Here is a 12,031-nt window from a genome sequence, read left to right on the forward strand (position 1 = left end):
ATGTGCAGGTTAGGTGGATTGTCCATGCTAAATTGTCCCTTATTATCAAAGGGACTAGCGAGGGTAAATGCATGGGATTATGGGGATAGGGCCTGGGTGGGATTGTGGTCAGTGCTGACTCGATGGGCTGAATGGCCTCATTCTGCACTGTAGGAGTCTATGATTCTATCTTCTCCCTGTTCTGATATATTTCTGTACTTCTGCTTAGAAAAATGCCGTCAAAATTTTACAGCAGCAATACAGGCATAGAGGTCCTGGCACATCTACAATTCCAACCCAGCAAGTGGCTGATGTGACTGTGTTAGCCTTGCCAACACCTATGATTTCATGCTGATTTATTGATTCTAGATGCATGATTCCAGAGAGAAAGCAGGTCAGTTTTCCTTTCTTTTTTTTCCTTTCTCCTATCCCTGATAATTGCATTTCTCAAGTTAGAATCATACAATCATAGAATCTCTACAGTGCAGAAAGAGGTCATTTGGTCCATCAGGGTAGATGGTCAACATCTTTTCCCAAAGTTAGTGGAGTCTAAAACTAGAGGGCATAGGTTTAAGGTGAGAGGGGAGAGATGCAAAAGGGTCCAGAGGGGCAATTTTTTCACACAGAGGGTGGTGAGTGTATAGAACAAGGTGCCAGAGGTAGTAGTAGAGGTGAGTACAATTTTGTCTGTTAAAAAGCATTTAGAAAGTTACATGGGTAATCTGGGCATAGAGGGATATGGGCCAAATACAGGCAATTGGGACTAGCTTAGTGGTAAAAACTGGGTGGCATGGACAAGTTGGGCCAAAGAGCCTGTTTACATGCTGTAAACCTCTATGACTCTATAACTCTATGGGTGGGATTTGCTTGGATGAGGCTTGTAAAATTCCACCCAAGGCCAAGGGAGAATTCTGTTCTGATGGTAAATTTCCAGCCGATAAGTCTTCACTGAAAACAGGCCCTATCCCTGTAAACCCATGTATTTAGTTTGCTAATCCCCCTAACACCAAGGGGCAATTTAGCATGGCCAATCCACCTAACCCGCACATCTTTGGAGTGTGGGAGGAAACCAGAGCGCCCGAAGGAAACCCACGCAGACATGGGGAGAATGTATGGACTCCGCACAGATAGTCACCCAAGGTCAGAATCAAACCCTGGTCTCTGGTGCTGTGTGGCAGCAGTGCTACTTCCCATTGCGCCACTTTGTTAGTGAAGTTGATGATATTGACATTACTGGGAAATATTCACCAATTAATTATCATTCATCTAAGTTATTTGTGCCATATAATGAAATTGCATTGAGACGCACATTCACAATTTTCTGAGAGACAGTTATACAAATGTGAATCTATATTTTGCTCTTAAAGTAAGTCGGGTTTTTGGAGAGTATTTACTGAATGCAGCCATCATTTTTGATTCTAATTTTTATCTTTTGAATCCATACTTTTTATAGTAAATGTTGACTTTGTTAAGGTGGAAGACATCAGTTCTGAAACTAAAATATTTTCCCACTTAATTGGACATGTCAATACCCTTAAGGATGGACAAAGCGTAAGTCTCAAGCAGTGTGAAGTTCCTTGTATTCTACTCAGAATAGACTTCCACCCCCTACTGTATTGGCGTTGACACTTCATCTCCAGCACCAGCCACCCTTGTAGCCTTTAAATAAGACTGACAAGTTAATACAAGCTAGGACAGAATTATTGGCAGCTTCACACTTTATGCCTATCGGGGACAATGTTAATTGAAGCTTATGGCATCTGTGATCCTTGCTATCAAAGGAGATAAAATAGTTCAATTCTATCAGTTTGAATTCAATCTCAGCACCCAAAAAGCAGCTTCCTTACTTGGTTACTGTAGTAATTAGAGTCCACTCACAGTCCACTAGATCCGTTGCTGCGTTTAAGCTTCATAGAAGCCTCCTCCTACCCTTCCTTATCTAACTCCATCAATAAATCTTTCTATTCCTTTCTCCCACATCTATATCTAGCCTTCCCTTAAATGCATCAGTGACACTTACTCCAACAATCTCTTAAGGTTGCTTAACCGCTTTCTGAGTGAAGAACTTCCTCCCGAGTTCCACCTTGGATTTACCTTTAATCTTGCCCGCAAGTAGAAACATTCCCTCTAAACCTAACTGATCAAAGCCCATAATAATCTTGAAGACCTCAATCAGGTCATCCCTCAGTCTTCACTTCTCTAAGGAAAAGAGTACCACTGTTCAGTTCCTCCTGGTATATTGTGGAAAGGCCAAGTATTTTTTTGTGCACTTTCTCCAGTGCCTCTATACATATTTTAGAATATGGAGATCAGAATTGTTCACAGTGATCCAATTGTAGTCTAGCCAACATTCGATATAAATTTAACATAAATGCTCTGTTTTTCAAGTTCTATCCGCTAGGAATCAATGCAAGTGCTTTGTTTGCTTTATTTGTGTGCTTGTTAACATTTGTCACTACTTGCATTTGTGTATATATTGCTCTCCCCAATCCCTCTATTCCTCTGACTTCTCTCCCCAAGGAATAAGCAATTTTCATAATCTTCCTACAACTCACACCTCCTCACACTAATCGACATTGCCAATAAGACACTCATTCTGCAAGTTTCTTTTTATTCATTCATGGGGCATCACTGGCTGTAACAGCATTTATTGCCCATCCCTAATTGCCCTTGAGTGCTTACTCAGTCACTTCAGAGAGTATTTTAAGAATCAACCACATTGCTGTGGATCTGGAGTCACATATAGGCCAGACTGGATAAGGATTTCTTTCCGTGAAGGACATTAGTGAACCAGATGGGTTCTTACGAAAATGGTTTCATGGTTATCACTAGACTTTTAATTCCAGATTTTTATTGGATTTGAATTTCGCCAACTGCTCTGATGGGATTCAAACCCAAGTCCCCATTATTCTGGGTTACTTGTCCAGTGACAATACCACTATGCCACCACTTTCCCTGCTTATTAATGTCTTTCTGTGTGTTGCTGTAGTAACACCTTTGTATCAGAATTTTGAACTTGTACTTCCAATTGCAATATATATATTTGTGAATGACAGCGACTCCAGCACTTTGTCAAATACCACTTCTCACCTCTTCCCAATCTGAATAATCCTCTTTAATCGCTAATACAAAAGCTGTTGATGCTGGAAATCTGAAATAAGAGCAAAAGACACTGGAAATACTCAGCAAGTCTGGCAGCATTTGTGGAGAAAGAAACAGGGTCAATGGTTCAGGTCAGTGAACATTAACTCTCACCTTTAATCCCTGCTCACTGTTTCGTGTTTATTCATTCTGCTATTTGTCCCCAATTTGCTACTCAGTGAATTCCCTAACTCCTACTGTTATAAATATTCTAAAGCATGCAATCTGTTTTATAATTTGCTTTTCTGATATCACCATTCAAAGAACCTTTCCCATGTAAGATTTTCTAACAACATTTAGCTCTCAAAATGTTTTGGATAGATATACCTGACTGTACTCTCCCGCACCACCTGACGAAGGAGCAGCATGCTCCGAAAGCTAGTGGCATTTGCTACCAAATAAACCTGTTGGACTTTAACCTGGTGTTGTTAGACTTCTTACTGTACTCTCCCGCACCATGGGAATTGCTGTAAGATACGCTCGTCATCAGAATCACTTTATGCTGACTATGTCCCAGGGATTACAAGTTACTCTCCAGAGGGTGAGCTTTGAAATCCATTGCTGCCAAGGAAGTTCCTTTTACGTGAGAATTTTTCTCACCTGAGTTGTATTGAAAAAAACTGATGTAAGATGTGGACAAGAGTCTGAAAGAAAGGAACACAACAATGAGCACGGGATAAGATTGTGAACTTGATCCCATAGGGTCAATTGGCATCTGTCTATCTTGGGAGATGATATGCCCAGGGTGGATGCCGTTTTGTATTGAACATCGTTTGTTTGTGGCTGTAGAGGCTGATTCATGGATGGCAGTCCGTTCCACCGCTGGGGGGTTCTACATTCCGCCATCTCATCATATAGAATCATCGAATCATACAGTGCAGAAGAGGCCCTTCGGCCCATCAAGTCTGCACCAACATGCGAGAAACACCTGAGATCCCACCTAATCCCACCTACCAGCACTTGGCCCATGGCCTTGAATGTTATGACGTTATACCTTGTGTCCTCTGCTTTTTCCACACCCTTCCTGGCTGCTTGTCTCAGATCAGCAGCAAGGGTTTCCCATGCATTGACACCCATCCCGGTCAACGCGGCGGCACAGTGGCACCGTGTTTAGCATTGCTGCCTCACAGTGACAGGGACCTGGGTTCAATTGCAGCCTTGGGTGACTGTGTGGAGTTTGCACATTCTCCCCATGCCTGCGTGGGTTTCCTCTGGGTGCTCTGGTTTCCTCCCCCGGGCCAAGGATGTGCAAGTTAGGTGGATTGGCCGTGCTAAATTGCCCCATAATGTCCCAGGTTAGATTAATGTGTGGGGTTACAGGGAAAGAGCAGAGGAGAGAGACTGGGTGAGAGACAGTGTCAGAGAGTCGGTGTGGACCTGATGGCCTCTGTAGGGATTCAACGTAACGTGAAGTCTCACTTGCAGCTAATCTTGAATCACAAATGTGGGTGACTTTTGCCCTCATGTCGATAGCAATCTCTCCCGAGAGCTTATGTCTTTTGGGGATGTGGCGTTCATCCACTCGGCTCACAATGGGGTCAATATTTCAACGATAAACATATTTCATTAACTTTGCTCATGAAATATTTATAGTAATTTCGGTGTCAGAGTGTATGAACTGAAAACAAACAGCATGAGTTGGCTCAGAGTGACAGGGAGTTTGTCTGAACATGCCAACATGTTGAAGCATTAGGATTATTTAAAATGTTACTGGACATCCTTCAGCACAAATGGACAAATTAACATATATATTGCTACGTGAAACCAACATTGCTAATAGCCAAAGAGTGAAGCGATAGCAATCATCACTTTCCCTCAATCTTATTGTCTTGACTTTGTAACCTTTTCACTGCAGCCTGCATTATTGCAAGTAAACAACAGTTCAGCAGGTGGGAGAAAGATCCGGTAAACTTTCAGTTATTCAGCTGCAGAAATAAATGAGAACTTTCTTGATCTTTCGCTAAACTGGAGCTTGCCGACAGTTCAATTCTTCAACCACCAGCTATGGTCGGTTTTGTATTTTTTTAAGGGCACAGTCACTCAGGAAGCTCCGAGCTTCCCAGCTGTAGAATATGTATTCTAAATACAGTGAGGGGGATTTTCCGCTCCTGTTTTTGGCAGGCAAAAGGGATTTCCAGTTGCAATTGTCCACGCTCTTTGCCAATTACATATCGAGAATCCTAACGTTCAATGCCAGGATCCCCATTAGAGTACACTTACATCTGAATATCAGGTCACTGCACCCAATAATCTCCACCCATAGAGGAGGTTGACATGTCTTCCACAGCGTGCACCCGGAGAGCAGAACCCACCAGAGGATTCAGGTGAATGCACAGCTCAGGGGGAGAGGGTCATGCCTAGGTGTGGCCCTCTAGCACTGCCTGGGTACTGAACCCTGGCACTTACTACTGGCACTGCCTGGCCACTGCCCCTGGCACTGTCTAGACACTACCCCACAGCACTGCCTCCTGGCACTGCTTGGGCACTGCCCCCTAGCACTACCTGCTAGCACTGCCTGGGCACTGCCCACTGGCACTGCCCAACTACTGCCTCAGCACTGCCCCCTGGTACTTCCTGCCTCCGGCATTGCCTCTGGAACTGCCTGGATATTGCCCCATAGCGCTGCTCCTGTCACTCCCATTAGCACTGCCTGGGCACAGCCCTGGTACTGCTCCCTGGCACTGCCCAGGCACTGCCTCTAGTACTGCTGGGCGGGGTGTTCCCTGGGATGGGGATGGGAGGGGCAGTATTATGTGGGTGCTGCGTTGCTGGGGGGATGGGGTTGCATGGGGGTGCCTTACATGGGGGGGATGCGGGTGGGGAGCTATTTGCGGGAGTGTTTGGGGGTATGGGCAGTTCTATTTTTAATTCTCAAGAAGGGTGCCTCAGTCTTTAAAAGGTCAAGTTGCTGGCAGGGCAGCCTGAACCAGAGCCCACCTTGCCAGTGTGATTCCCTGACAATCTGATGGAGAAAGCCACCATTGGGGCTGGCACCTTTAAGGCCCCTTTTCCCACCCACTGTGCCACTCTACCAAAAAATGGAAAACCTCCGCCAAGCATATGCCACTTTCACTCTGCTGAATGGAGCATCTTGCTTCACTTAGTGTGACAAAGCTTGGTGTTAGTGTTGCTCGCATTTCAGCTCAAATGTTCAGCGACCGCACATTCTACCCTAACTGAAGCGTTGAAATATATTCATCGCACTTTAGGTGATCACTGGCAAAATGTCAATTTTAGAAAACAACTGTAATAACTTGCAGTTATATAGCTCCTTTAATGCAATAAAATCATCCCAAGGTACCACATGGTGGCACGGTGACACAGTGGTTAGCACTGCTGCCCCACAGCACCAGGGAGCCGAGTTTGATTCTCGGCTTGGTGACTATGCGGAGTCTGCATGTTCTCCCCGTGTCTGCATGGGTTTCTTCCGAGTGCTCTGGTTTCCTCCCACAGTCCGAAAGATGTGCTGGTTAAGTGCATTGGCCATGCTAAATTCTCCCTCAGTGTACCCGAACAGGCGCCCGAGTCTGGCAACTAGGGGATTTTCACAGTAACTTCATTGCAGTGTTAATGTAAGCCTACTTGTGACACAAATAAACAAACTTTAAACTTTTCAAGGACTGTTATCAAACCTTGTGCCTGTGAGCCGCATAAGGATGACCAAAGATTTGGTCAAAAAGGAGAATGTTAAAGGGGGCAAAACAGCACAGGGGGCTGGCATTCCTGAGGACCCGGGACTGGAAAAAGAGGCAGAGACCTCTTGCGTCAGGTGCCCACTCTTTCTCAGAGTTTCCTTTCATAATGCAAATAGACTTATGTCAGTGGCTAAGCACTGAAAAACCTGAGCCTAGGGTTCATCGGCGCTATGCAAATAGCATGAGGGGGAAGGAATTACACAGCTTCCTCCTCACACCTGACTATCAGGGTCCACTGGCTGCTGACACAGTTCAGATAGTTTTTAAAAACTATTTTCCCATAGAATGCAGTTGGAAAAAGATTTATGTTTAATATTGAAATGCGTATTTTAAAGATGTTTTTCATAATTTCCTTTCTGTCTCTTTTAATTGAATAGTTCTTTCCCTCTCTACTTCTTTTCCTTGTACCTGACTTGGCTGTAATCCAACCTCCTTCTCAGTTATCGATCTTTCTCAATTCATAGACCATGTTGGTTAAGGAGGTCCAACGTTGATGCTACCATTCACTGAAAGTCCCAGATGTCCTGTTCTTGAGTAAAAGTCTAATTAATTGAGAATACAATGAGCTTCCCCACTCCGGAGGTACATTGGTTAGCACTGCTGCTTCACAGCTCCAGGGTCCCGGGTTCGATTCCCGGCTCGGGTCACTGTCTGTGTGGAGTTTGCACATTCTCCCCGTGTCTGCGTGGGTTTTCTCCGGGTGCTCCGGTTTCCTCCCACAATCCAAAAGATGTGCGGGTTAGGTTTATTGGCCAGGTGAAAAATTGCCCCTTAGAGTCCTGAGATGCGTAGGTTAATGGGATTAGCGGGTAAATATGTGGGGGTAGGGCCTGGGTGGGATTGTGGTCGGTGCAGACTCGATGGGCCGAATGGCCTCCTTCTGCACTGTAGGGTTTCTATGATTTCTATGATTCTTGATAAACAAGGTTATCAAGGGCAGATGGGAATGTGGAGTTGAGGTTACACACAGATCAACGATGATCAATACACTACCCCCAATCCCATGTGCTTTAAGTTTACATGCTTTAAAGCCATACAAGGATAGAAGTAGGTTAGATGTTATATGGTTCTTCCAATCCCTTAATAATAGCAGACTACTGAATAAGTTATTGACTTGTTCTCCGCTTACTCTCAAGGGAACACTCGACCAGCTAGAAAGAAAATCAAGTCTTACGAAAAACAGATAAAAATACTAGGTGATATATGCATGGTCTACTTTTTCTTTATTCATTCGTGGGAATCACTAGCTGGCCAGCATTTATTGCTCATCCTTAGTTGCCCTTGGAGAGCAGTTGAGAGTCAACCATATTGCTGTGGCTTTGGAGTCTCACGTAGGCCAGACCAAGTAAGGGTGGCAGATTTCCTTCCCTAAAAGACATTAGTGAACCAGATGTGTTTTTCTTAACAATTGACAATGGTTTCATGGTCATCAGTAGATTTTATTGAATTAATGCTCCACCATCTGCTGTGACGGGATTCGAACTGGGGTCCCCTGAACAAAAGCTGAGTTTCTGCATTAATAGTCTAGCGATAATACCACTAGGCCACCATTTCCCCACTTAGGCAAGAGCGACTAGAAAATCCCCCCCATGACCAAAAAATCCCGCCCAAGGTCCAGAGAACTTTGCACGGTCCTGACCCACATGCTACGGTTCCTGTGGCTGGCAGGACGGAAAAATTCGCCCCTGGGTCTCCATGACTAGTTTTGATGTTGTTTGAGAATTTCCAAGGTTATTTTTTCCCTGAAAAAAGAAACAGAAAAATGCTGGAAAATCTCAGCAGGTCTGACAGCATCTGTGGAGAGAGAGTTGAGCCAATGTTTTGAGTCTTGATGACCCTTTGTCAGATTCCAGCAGTCGCACTATCTTATTTTTTCCTGATTGGCTTTGGGAGATTTTCTCATTATTTTGCCTTTGTCATAACTAATTATAGGCAGGTGGATCTGTGAACGGCTGGATGTAGTTGCCAATTCATGATGCTCCAGATGCTGAGGTTGTGTTGGGTAAGGTGGATGGTCCTTTCCTGGCCATTGACATCATATGCGTGTAACTTGTCTCCTTCCCTGATAGGACTTAAGATGTTTCTAAACCATGACAATTATGCTAAAACCAGAGAGGAAAGTGTGTTTATAGTAAGTTTGCGGACGACACAAAGGTTGGTGGATTTGCAGATAGCGATGAGGACCATCAGAGGATACTTGGGCGGAGAGATGGCAGATGGAGTTTAATCCGGACAAATGTGAGGTAATGCATTTTGGAAGGTCTAATACAGATAGGAAACATACAGTAAATGCCAGAACCCTTAAGAGTATTGATAGGCAAAGGTTTCTGGGTGTACAGGTACACAGGTCACTGAAAGTGGCAATGCAGGTGGAGAAGGTAGTCAAGATGGCATACAGCATGCTTGCCTTCATCGGCCAGGGCATTGAGTTTAAAAATTGGCAAGTCATGTTGCAGCTTTATAGAACCTTAGTTAGGCCGCACTTGGAATATAGTGTTCAATTCTGGTCACCACGCTACCAGAAGAAATTGGAGGCTTTGGAGAGGGTACAGAAAAGATTTACCAGGATGTTGCCTGGTATGGAGGGCATTAGCTATGAGGAGAAGTTGGAGAAACTTGGTTTGTTCTCACTGGAACAACGGAGGTTGAGGGGTGACCTGATAGAAGTCTACAAGATTATGAGAGGCACGGACAGAGTGGATAGTCAGAAGCTTTTTCCCAGGGTGGAAAAGTCAATTACTAGGGGGCACAGGTTTAAGGTGCGAGGGGCAAGGTTTAAACGAGATGTACGAGGCAGATTTTTTACGCAGAGAGTAGTGAGTGCCTGGATCTCGTTGCCAGGGGAGGTAGTGGAAGCGGATACGATAATGACTTTTAAGGGACGTCTTGACAAATACATGAATAGGATGGGAATAGAGGGATATGGTCCCCGGAAGGGTAGGGGGTTTTAGTTATGTCGGGCAGCATGGTCGGTGCAAGTTTGGAGGGCCGAAGGGCCTGTTCCTGTGCTGTAATTTTCATTGTTCTTTGTTCTTTGTTTTTGAGTACATCAGCTATTCAGTGAGACACATTTATTTTTAACCATACAGATTAGAACAAGCATCAAATTAACAACTGAAAGGAACTTCTTACAGAGGTGGGAGTGTGGAGCATTTGGGAAACCCAGACAAGCACATCTCCTTCAAATGTAGAGTTTAATGGCAGTATCTAATTTTTAAAGTAAAAGTTTATTTATTAGTCACAAGTAAGGCTTACTGTGAAATTCCCCTCGTTGCCACACTCCAGCGCCTGTTCGGGTGAATGCATCTAAACAGCATGTCTTTCAGAATGTGGAAGGAAACCGGAGCACCCGGTGCAAACCCACGCAGACACAGGGAGAACGTGCAAACTCCACACAGACAGTGACCCAACCCGGGAATTGAACCCAGGTCCCTGATGCTGTGAGGCAGCAATGCTAACCACTGTGCCACTGTGCCACCCATAATGATTATGGTTTGTCTCAGTGTCTGTGTTGCGGCCAGCCAAATGGTGAGGCTGGTTGGCAGTGGGGCAAGTAGGCCTTCAATGTCCTCCAGCCCACAGCTGGGAGATGCAGAGGAGGAGAGGATGGGGGAAAAAAAATTTGAAAGGTCAGAAAAGGGGTCAGAGGTCAGAAAAGCTCTGTCAAAGGGTCATCTAGACTTGAAATCCAGACTAGGAAAGGCGATGGCCAAGTGGTATTATCTCTAGACTATTAATCCAGAAACTCAGCTTCTGTTCTGGGTACCCGGGTTCGAATCCCGCCACGGTAGATAGTGGAATTTGAATTCAATAAAAGAATATCTGGAATTAAGAATCTACTGATGACCATAAAACCATTGTCAATTGTCGGAAAAACCCACCTGATTCACGAATGTCCTTGAGGGAAGGAAATCTGCAGTCCGAATCCGGGTGTGGCCTACATGTGATTCCAGAGCCACAGCAATGTGGTTGACTCTCAACTGCCCTTGGGCAACTAGGGATGGGCAATAAATGCTGGCCCAGCCAGCGACGCCCATGTCCCACGCATTAATTTAAAAAATGTTGGCTCTATTCTCGCTCTCCACAGACCTTCTGAATTTTCCCAGCATTATCCGTTTTGTTTCAGAAAATGTGGGGGGTGGGGGTGGTGATCAGAAGTCAGGAGACAGCTCAGAAGGCATAGATATGATAGGAGCGCAGGCGAGGAAGGGAGGGGTTGGGGAGGGTGGGGGGGCAGGCTTCCCTAGGCCCAGAAACTGCAGCTGGCTAGGGTTAAATTTAAAATGGTCACTGCATAGGAAGCAGACAGCCTTATTATAACTTTCAAATGGTTATTTGCCTCTCGGGAGTGGGTGGATTGCCTACCACCCCGTCCCTGTCCCAACTCTATCAAAATTGGAGCAGGAGGGGGTTTGGAGGGAATCAAATTCTTAACATTTTTCTATTCCACCTGAACCAAGTCTGCCCGTTGCTGGAGGTTAAGATCCCCCGCCGCTGCCAACGTGTTCAGAAATACAGGCCGGTATTTTACGACCTCACTCGTGCGAGGCTCGTAAAATCCTGCCCGAGGCCGACGGAGAATTCTGTTCTGCGGCAAAAATCCAGCCACAATGTAGTCTCTCTGCTTCCGATCAAAGAATGGTTAACATTTTGGAATTACAGCCTTTGTCAACTCAGAAAAATTAGCCTTTCTCGGGTTGAAGAACATAATAGAGAAAGGAGAGAAAGTCAAGAGTCAGGTGTGTTAAATAATATCACAAAGACACAGTTAATGGGTTTAATAGTGTGTGAACAGGTTTCTGAGGGAAAAAAAACTGGACTGAGGTGAAAAAGTGCTGGATATCAGTGCATAAGCTATTAAATCCATTATCTATCCCTTATGATAAAAGTCACAATGTCTGACTTGACTTTGATCTGCTGTTCGCCCATCACTCTTTGTTATCATCAGCTACTACAAAGACTTGTCGCCCATTCAGTTTATATTTCTGACGATGGCTCTCTGGCAGAAAAATTAACCTTTTTATTTCTAACTTACCAATGCTGGTGAGTGTATTGTGATATTTCCAGCATTTTCTGACTTTGGTTCTGATTTAAGTCATTTTAAAAATATACATAAAAAACAAGATGTTAATGGTTTGTTCCTTCAGCAACGCCTCAACCTCAGAAGCGAAGTCTCCGCTGTGAAGTGTGACATTTCCGCATCTCACATCAATCAT

The sequence above is a fragment of the Mustelus asterias genome, chromosome 17 (genome assembly GCF_964213995.1).
Source record: "Mustelus asterias chromosome 17, sMusAst1.hap1.1, whole genome shotgun sequence".
NCBI classification, from domain to species: domain Eukaryota; kingdom Metazoa; phylum Chordata; class Chondrichthyes; order Carcharhiniformes; family Triakidae; genus Mustelus; species Mustelus asterias.